General features: G+C 34.1%; 1 long non-coding RNA gene across 1 annotated transcript; it reads right to left on the bottom strand.

Annotated features, from left to right (window-relative positions):
- Positions 1 to 474: 474 nt before the first annotated feature.
- On the bottom strand, positions 475 to 2,841 carry LOC144421002 (uncharacterized). The gene is made up of 3 exons (XR_013474860.1): positions 2,187 to 2,841; positions 1,606 to 1,689; positions 475 to 1,312 (listed from the first exon to the last, which is right to left on the bottom strand). It is a non-coding gene; the product is annotated as an uncharacterized LOC144421002 (long non-coding RNA).
- Between the last annotated feature and the right edge of the window lie 6,921 nt (positions 2,842 to 9,762).

The raw sequence follows: 9,762 nt of genomic DNA on the forward strand, positions 1-9,762 counted from the left end.
GAAATGAAAATTCTGAAATCATATTGAGAAATATTACACAAAGTTTATCTCAAATGTCCACCTATCCGACCATCTAAGTGTGGCTGGCATACAAGATTTGAAATGAAAATTCTGAAATTATATTGAGAAATATTACACAAAATTTATCTCAAATGTCCACCTATCCGACCACCTAAGTGGGGCATACAAAAATTGAAATGAAAATTCTGAAATAATACAAAATATATATCTCAAATGTCCGCATATCCGACCACCTAAGTATGGCATACAACTATTGAAACAAAATTCTTGAATCGTATTGAGAAATCTTACACAAAATATATCTCACACACTTATTAAGTGTGTGAAATTTAACTGAAATACGAAATTTTGAATACTAATCATATTTTGATGTTGTGGAAAATTGCTAAAATTTATCTCTAATGTTCACCTATCCGATAACTTGAGAGTGACAATGTTTATAAAACAAAATTTTGAAACCATATTGAAAAACAAAACAGAAAATAAATCACAAATCGTCATCTACTCAGCTACGTAAGTGTGTCATGTAAATGCAAAATGATATTTTGGAATGGCAATAATATTGAGAAGCATTCAAAAAAAATTTCAACCATCCGACCATTTCAGAAGGTATGTAATTAAAACACGAAATTCTGAAAAAAATATCGAGAAACATTACACACAACATATCTCAAATGTTCAATAAAGTGACGTTTTCAGTGGGGCCTATAAATGCAAAACGAAATTTTGCCATGTCAACTAAAATGAGAAACATTACACCAATTATAACTCAAATGTCTACCTATCAGGGCGCCTAAGTATAGCAGTGATTATACAGTCAACTATACAAGCGATCAAAATGAAATTATTGAACCTCTATATCAATTTAGAATCTTTGCACAATTTATTTAAAATTTTTGCACCAACTCGGAATACAAAAACATGATTGTTATTTTGAATTTATAATTAAATAGTAAAAATGTATGCTAAGTATGTATACGAATGTGGATATGCCCACTGGATTAAGTTGTTGAGTAGAGACATAATTATGCTCACTGCCGGTTCATCTTTATGAATTATACAGAGATGTCTAAAAGCTTTACAATAAACTTCTCGCAAGATATACAAAGCCGTGCAATTATTTTTCTTTTCGTCGTTTCCTTTCTGGTTCGCGTTTGTTTAGAAGCTTTTTTTTTAATTGATTTACAGCCTTTTTCTTTTCCATATATATGGTTTTCTTTGAAATCACTTACATTGCTTATTGAAAGTGATTCTGAAGATGGTGCGGTATAGTCTGTTGACTTATCTGAAACTTTGGTCAAAAATACATGCATAAGTCACAAAATATCATCACAGTGTTTTAGTCCAATTCAGAATTACGCTACTCTTGATTGATCGAACAAACGAAATGTTTGAAACTGGGAATTGCATTATTACTCAAATAAACCAGAGTTTCTAAACGGTGCACTACAATTATTCGTAGATAGCTGCGCTATTTGTGATGGGCTACAGGTGATATTATGATTTGATTTATTACCATTCATTGGTATCAATTTAAGATACCGTATTTAATAAAAAACAAGCATAGCAAACTCATTTAGTCACCTCCTGGCACAGCTTTCTCTGAATCACTACCCGCATTTCCGTCTGCCAAGTTCTGAAACGTAGGCCATCTCGTTAGAGAGTCACCTACATGTGAACAAAAAATACAGCCCAGTAAATAACTAGATGAAGATGGTAAAATAACACAGGGATATGTGCCAAATCACAAAACAAAATTGCTAGCAATGCAATTCTTCAAAACTGTTTTCCGAAGATAAAATATTCTAATCTAATATGAAGCGGTGTATTAGATATTTTTTTTTACACCAAACTATACAAACATATACTGTGTGGCGTCAACCACTCGCTTCTCGTATATCCTTCTGTTTCGAGAAAAAATTGAATTCATTGAATTTTCACAATCTTCGTTTGTATTTTCATCTGGATTTAGAAATCCTTCTGAATTACACACCTTTACAAACGCAAACCCAGTCGCGGCATTATTTTGATGGTCAGATCAGGACTACGACCAGTAAAAGCATAACAGTATCAGTAGTCTATATTTTGATAATCTGGATTACGTGAAAAATCTCAACACCAAAAATATAGTAACCCTAATATTAAAAATCGTTATGATTAATCACCTTATCCGATGAGTGATGATTTCCAGCAGCATTCCTCGTGACCATGAAAACCTTGTTTCAAGTTATTATGACTCGACTCCAACTCACTGGGTAACTAATAACACCTGACACAAAAGACTTGGATCTCTTCTCCAAACACAACTGTTCTATTTTATCTAAATTTCTGCAATCACGCACTCATGAAGATCCCAATCCCCTCACGGCGTCTAGGTTACTTGCGAACAAAACGGCAAACGTGGTAAAGTTCTCGGCGAACCCGACAGTTTTACTATTGCGTTACAAAGCCTCTTTAGTACGGAGTTGTGAATTGAGGTCCTTTTCAGTTTATTGAGCTTATATTGCAAAAAACAGAACGGACGATCTTCATGTTCTGCCTGGTTATTGTATCAAAATTATCAAACCTATTCTCCAAAAATCGTAAAAACATATACCGAAAAATTAAAAGATTTTTGCATAAACAAAATGTCCACTTTATGTACGAAAATTAAACCCGTTGATTATAAACCAGCAGAACCATTGTCCCCTTAAAGTTGGCGAAAATGTGCAGATATTTGAAAAATATTAAAGGAACATATTATTTTTGATACTGTTTTATGAGAGAAAAAGAGATTTCAGCAAAATATCGCAAAACGTTTTAATTACGGAACGTGGAATAATTAAGCGGACAGGAAAATGTCTACCCAATTTTTCCGTCTACATAACTGTCGCTTTTTAAGCGCGGTATGTCTACTTAACTACCGTATTAGATATATATATATAATATTCTACATTATCTCTTATTCAAGGAATGATATCTTAAATATACGAAAATATAATATTCTTAGAATAGTTATTTGAAATATACATATTATATTTTTAAGATGGCATTTCGTTTCGAAATAAATTCATCTATTGTGTGCACATGGTGAGAAATGGTGCTAAATAATATAGGAGCATACTTGGAAATCTTAGGCGCAATATTATGCACCTTGTGTGGAATGTTGTATACTTAGTTTGGCTCATATCAATGAGCGAAGACCAACAAGTTAAATGATGTACACGTTCAGATGACTCAAAACAGGTCATAAAAATCACTGGTATAAAGCATAATATTGATAAATCATCCAGATATATATCCGATGGGTTGAATGTTATTTTTTTTACTTCCTGATTATCGGTTGCCCATGTTTTATCGACTGATTGTGCATAAGATAGATCAGCGTTTCCTAAAATTTTCGGCCACGGAACACTTACACTTTTTATCTCGCCTCGCGGAACACTAAAAAATGAAAGGGTAAAATTGATAAAGAAAAACGGTGTAATGTAGCGGTTCCCAATGGGTTCGTCGTGGCGAGTTGCCAAATGCGCCGCAAAAACTAACAGAATTATGTTAAACATACCTAAAATATGATTAAGTATTTTACGTATTTCATTTATTATAAATGTTTTATTGTTTCTTAATTTGAATGCTGTGTATATGAATCAACAAATTCATTTTACTTTTATATGTCGTTTTCTAATGTTACGTCTAATGGAGATAGAAGTACTTGCTGCAACTTCGCGAGCTGCAGTTTAGTTATCTGCTGAATCGAGTTTAGCGAACATGAGTAATTTTTCCAGCATTTCAAAGAAAAACCAGGCAGAGATGGCAGAAGAAGAGTTGACCATTTGCCTCTATTCTCAAGACCTACTTGTTTGCCTATCCTATAGCAAAACCAAAAAGATTGCTGCAAACTTGATATTGAACTTAACAGTCAAAAAGCTAGGCCGACGGTTAACGAATGCCCATACCCTAGTTAGTCCGCTTTAGGCCGACGGTGACACGATATTGAACGGTCAGTTGGGCGACAACTTCACGATCCCTAGATCGCCATGGCGACCCATTTAGACGTATTTTTGATTTATTTTCCGCGGAGCATTCGGAAGACGCTCGCGGAACACAGTTTGGGAAACGCTGAGATAGATAATAGATTTATTTCGACTCCATAATCAGCATAGAAAGCGATTGAATGATTGATAAAAACAAATAAATAAAACTGATTATGAAATGAAGAGAGCAAATAAAACCCCGGATAAGCTTTGAAAGGTTTTGCCAAAAAGAAGTGGTACGTGTTCACTCACCTAAAATTATTGAATCAATTCCCACACACCCGCTCGCGCACACACACACACAACCATGGGGCTATAATGAAGTTAGAAAAAAGAGAGAAGCTTCAGATAAATTTCATAGTAAACAAACAAAAGAAATCAATAAGTAAAAAAGAAATTAGAATAATAAATAAGAAATGTAATAAAAAATAAGAATTGTTTTTTTGCCACACCATTTTAATAATTTTGTAGAAGTTCCCAAATTGATAACATTAGTGAACAGTATTTGATATAAAGACATTAAACAAAAAGAATTCGACAAGCTGATTATAGTTGGAGTCAAATGCCAAATTGCCCAACCAAAGTTGGGTGCATGAAGAGGTGAGCTAAACCGCCTCATTCACCAATGAAGAGCCAAAATATTGCTGAATTGTAGTTTAAAATTAACATGGAAGATTCATCAGAAGGGAATTTCACCATATTCGATGATTTTCACAGCGGGAAACAGAATAATATGCCATATGCCGTCACTGGCTTACTTAATTCCGCTGTCGAATATTATAAATATATATGTGTGACTTTGTTTTATAGTAGCGGTCTTTGTCGTTTTTATCAATTGGGTTTAAAACAAGAGAGCTATGCTCGAATGTATGAACACGAAATTTGAGATGGAACATTTTACCCACAGTTTTCCCAAAATCATATCCTGGACAAAGATGAAACTGTGGACCATCGTAACTTACTAGTACCGGCATGCGGACTTCCCTTGCATTACCAGGTCCTGTGACAATAATGAGTCATTAATAGCTTTCTAGCAAAAAAAAATAGAATCTAAAACCACTGAAAGTACAGTGATTTTTTGTAACAACAAGTACATGACAAAGAATACAAACACAATTAAAAAGATCTATAGGTCCACTTTGTGGCCAACAAAATGATCCATATGTACATTTTGTATCTAATTACTGTGCTGTATGAAATTTTCTACTATCAAAGTTTATTCGATGAAATTATAGCTAACATGCGATGTTTAATCAGCACTTCAGCTATCTTACGCCGACCATCTTTTGACTAACTAATGTTTCAAACGGTGCGCCACACCGTGCAATGGGATTGTTAGAACTTTTCAGACGGTTTTATTCAAGGGGGTACCTCTACCAAGTTTATGAATGGATGCTGCCGACCAGGTGGATGCAGGCTATAGATATAGCAAGATATTGTTACCGATCAGTATAAGATCAAAGCTTGGTTGTAGAAACAAAATCAATATTAGCTTTTATATCGCAGCCTAATACTTCTTACCGTGACAGGCCATTCAAAACGCAATTGAGCACTTATGTTCAACACTATATAAAACGGTTCCCTTTATAGATATCATTGAAACAAGCTACTTGGTCAATAATTTCGGTGCAGTTGCTAGTTATGGCGCGAGTAACAGAAAGATTTCCATTCGGAAACATGACCTTTTCATTTATTGTACTATCTTTAATCATATATTCATCATACAATCGGATTTGCCAAAACTTTGGGCATTGGCAGGATAATAATGCAACAATCAAAAACGTTTTAATTAAGGAATAAAAAACATTGCATCGTCATTCCGACTTTGATGGGCTATCTATCACCCTTTGATGAAATAGTATGTACACAACGAATTGTGTATCCTAAATATAAATAGAGCTTTATCATTGGATTTGTAGTGTTATTTGACAATGACAATAGTCAGATTACACAACAAAAATGGCCGATCCCGAAGTATGTGAACCAAGATGGCGGATTCCGGAATGTAGTATGTGTACCAAATTACGGTTCGGCCGTAATTTTATTTCAATTTTCCGTATTTCAGTTCTAGTACGAGTTCGGGGACTAACCAAGTGACCCCCGTAGTATTTGTACCTGAAATTATGGCCTGCCCCTAACCTTATTGCTTATTCTTCCGTTCCGGTGTCCCCCATCTTGGTTCATATACTTCGAGAGTACCCAAAAATGTCATCAATAGCGGTTAACTCCTGTTCTGGCGGTGAACTGATGAAGCTTCTGGACGTTTTTCTTTTATTGGAATATTTGTACCCGAAATTATGGCCTAAGTCTAACCTGGTACACATACTACGTTCCGGTGTCCGCCATCTTGATTCACATACTTCGAGAGTACCCAATAATGTCATCAGAAACGATCAACTCTTGCTCTGGTGGTGAACTGGTGAAGCTTTCTTGACGTTTTTCTTTCATTGGAAGGGTTGAGAAATGTATCAATAGTGAACTTCAATAGTAAAAATGAATATTGTGTTAATTATGTGTATTTTGATTATTTTTAGATATTGCATGAATGATAATCAAGATACCGGACAAAGCGTGTACTCGTTTATGCTTATAACGGCACCTGAAGGTCGTGTAAACGGGCCTAGTCCATTTTTACTTGGGCATTCCAAACAACACCATTTTGCCATATTATGTAGAAAATAAAATACCAGCATACATTTCCGCCAGTTAGTTACATAACTCCAGGTTCGATTTTTCTACCGGCAGTCTCACTTGCCGGCGCTATCAGGCTACCATTCAAGCATTAATGTCAAAAAAGTTCAAAAGTTTATTAATAGAATATATAAATTTATTAGGCTAAAGACCGAGTCACAAACTCAAACATATTCGTGAACGGAAGTTTCACCTAAAACCCAAAGTCTTGATCACTGTTACTCATTCTGCAACATTCTGCAATGAAATCCAAGGATCTTTGAACACTGTACGTAGGTATCATGCTCTATCAATGCAGGTTGAAGAGTCAACTGGTATTTGACATTTTTTCAACACCATTTTAAACAACACCCAATCTTTTAGCCACAATCAATTAGAACCCGTTGTACTTTAAACATTGTTCTCGTTCCGGAAGAACTTTGGATGCTACACAAGCAGCATCCTATTTTTTTAAAATCAATTGTGCAATGGATATCGTTTAAGGAATTTACATTTTGGCTTAAATATAAGGGAACAGTTTTCTGCGGGGTGGGCTTCCGATATTTATTAGATAATCGTATATATATCGGGAAATGATTCACCAATAACCTATCAACATTACTCCGTACATATATGCGTGTGCTGTTGGCTTAATATTCAGTTGGCAAAGAAACGGGCATAATGAAACAGCTATTCAAGTATTCGCTATCATTCCTGATGCTCTTGCGTTTCGTGGTCGCTCAAACCAATGAACAATGTACCATAACCTGCAGCAAAAAAATTGACAAAGATGAAGTTTTGTCTCAAATCACAACTAATGTTAATGTTGACCAAATTGGTGAATGTCATTTGGAAATGGAAAAGCTCGAAAAAAGAGTTGATACTTTGGAAAGTTCTTTAGTACCCACAGATCTCATTGGGTGGACGGTAAGATCGTGTGCGTGTACTATGCATTCCCGTATTATGAGAAAACGGTGGTAGCAATTATTATCCACTGAGTTATTTCGTTTGTGAAATGGCAATATCACTACGATATATTAAATGCTACGTTTTGTCGACATTAATGCTCCGTTTTATTATTGACCGGAATATACTTGGACAATGAAGTCCTCTACTTATTGCATAACATGTAGGGATATCCATAATTATTAACAATACCAAGCGGTTGATTGTACATTCTTCTGATCAACTTGGTTTGTTCCAAATTAGTCTTAATTATATTACGATTCGTATTTTATATTAAAGGTGTTTCAACGCAGAAAAGATGGTTTCGTAAATTTTTTTAGAGATTGGAATGATTATCTCGCAGGATTTGGGAATTCTGCTGGAGAATTTTGGTTGGGTGAGTTTTGTTATATAATATGCATTGTAGTAGATTATTTCAGATGTAAATATTAAACTGATTATTAGTAATAAATAACTTCTGGTATATTTTATTTTCTGGCATGATCGTGTTTTTTTAATAATTTCAACATTTGTAAACTTTAAAGAATATTTTGGCCAGGACTGAAAGAAATTTCCAGATTAATGAAACTTGGAAAATACGAATTGCGAATCGATCTTCAAGATTTTGACGGACAATGGAAATATGCTTATTACAGGTAAGATCTTTAGTCAAAATTCCCCCAATTGCTGGTTGGAAACTGATCCGTCTGCTTAGATCTGTTTGGTATTTATACGAATATATATATATATTCAAATCCAATTATTCATCTAAATTGTTAATGAAAAACTATCGAGAATAGGCGATAGAAATCTGTACATCCGTCATTTTTAGAAATTTTTATATCGGGGAAGAAAAAGACGGATTCCCATTGACGACTTCAGGATATGTAGGAAATGCAGGTTAAAAACATTGTTACAGTTGTTGTTAAAAAATAAGCCTAAGTCTGATATATATTTGAAAATACGTTGCTTACTTAATACCTATATCAATTTACAAATAAGTTATTCAGGTTATTTCCATGCAGATTTTCAAGAGCCACATTTTGCCAAGGCGCGATGGTGTTTATATTGGACAATGCATGCATATAAAAACGCTCAAAGTAATATGATTTCAAATTTCTATCACAGGAAACGACTTTCAAATAACAAACGTTCAGTTTTCTTCCAAAGATCATGACCATGACCAAATTTCACGTGATTGCGCTGAGAGTTTCAAAGGTGCTTGGTGGTATGGAGTAGTTAGACCCACAGGTGGCAACAGATTTTGTCATATGTCGAATCTTAACGGGCAATATCTCCGTGGTCAGCACGATACATTTGCTGATGGTGTGAATTGGAAATATTTCAGAGGTTATCAATACTCACTCAGGTACTCAGAAATGAAAATGAGATTGAGGGGAAATTAAATCACTACGACCGAAGAACGATATTACTATTTTTTCAATAACCAGGTTTTAACATACACGGTGTATACAGGGAATTACCATGTCGAAAATTGTGTTGGCGTGTTTGTAGAACTAAAAACCTCATTTGGCCCTAAATATGTGAGATCAAATTAATACACATATATTCACATTTTAAGCGCAACAGTTCAGAACATTTTTACCAAAATAAAAAAATATTCCTGCTTCTAAAAAGTATTTATCATGACAACCACACGGCTAATTTTTCAAAAAAAAAAGAATATATATAGATATAAGATATTCCAACTTTATTTCTAATACAAAACAATTTAGAAAGAATCCAGTTACTGATTCACTTACATCGTAGTTGCGGGGGATTTTTGCGTATACTTTATTGTCGCAAAATTACGGTAAAATAATTTTTTAGGTTATTGAATATTGTGGAATGAGGATTGCACACAATATCATGTAAATTGATTTTATTGAAAAATATTGCAACATGCAATTCAAAATTGTAGACAAAACAAAGATTGAAAATGACCCTTTACCAAAAAGTTGTTTGACGTAACCAAAGTTAAACAATAATAAACTATTGAATAAATTGCGTAAGATATCAGTAAAAAATGCTTGAAGATGGGTTGTATTTTATGGAAATGTAAAATGTGTGTAATCAAATTGTTAGAAAATAACAATTTACAATGGTGTTACTT

Source organism: Styela clava, chromosome 3 (genome assembly GCF_964204865.1).
Source record: "Styela clava chromosome 3, kaStyClav1.hap1.2, whole genome shotgun sequence".
Taxonomy (NCBI): Eukaryota; Metazoa; Chordata; class Ascidiacea; order Stolidobranchia; family Styelidae; genus Styela; species Styela clava.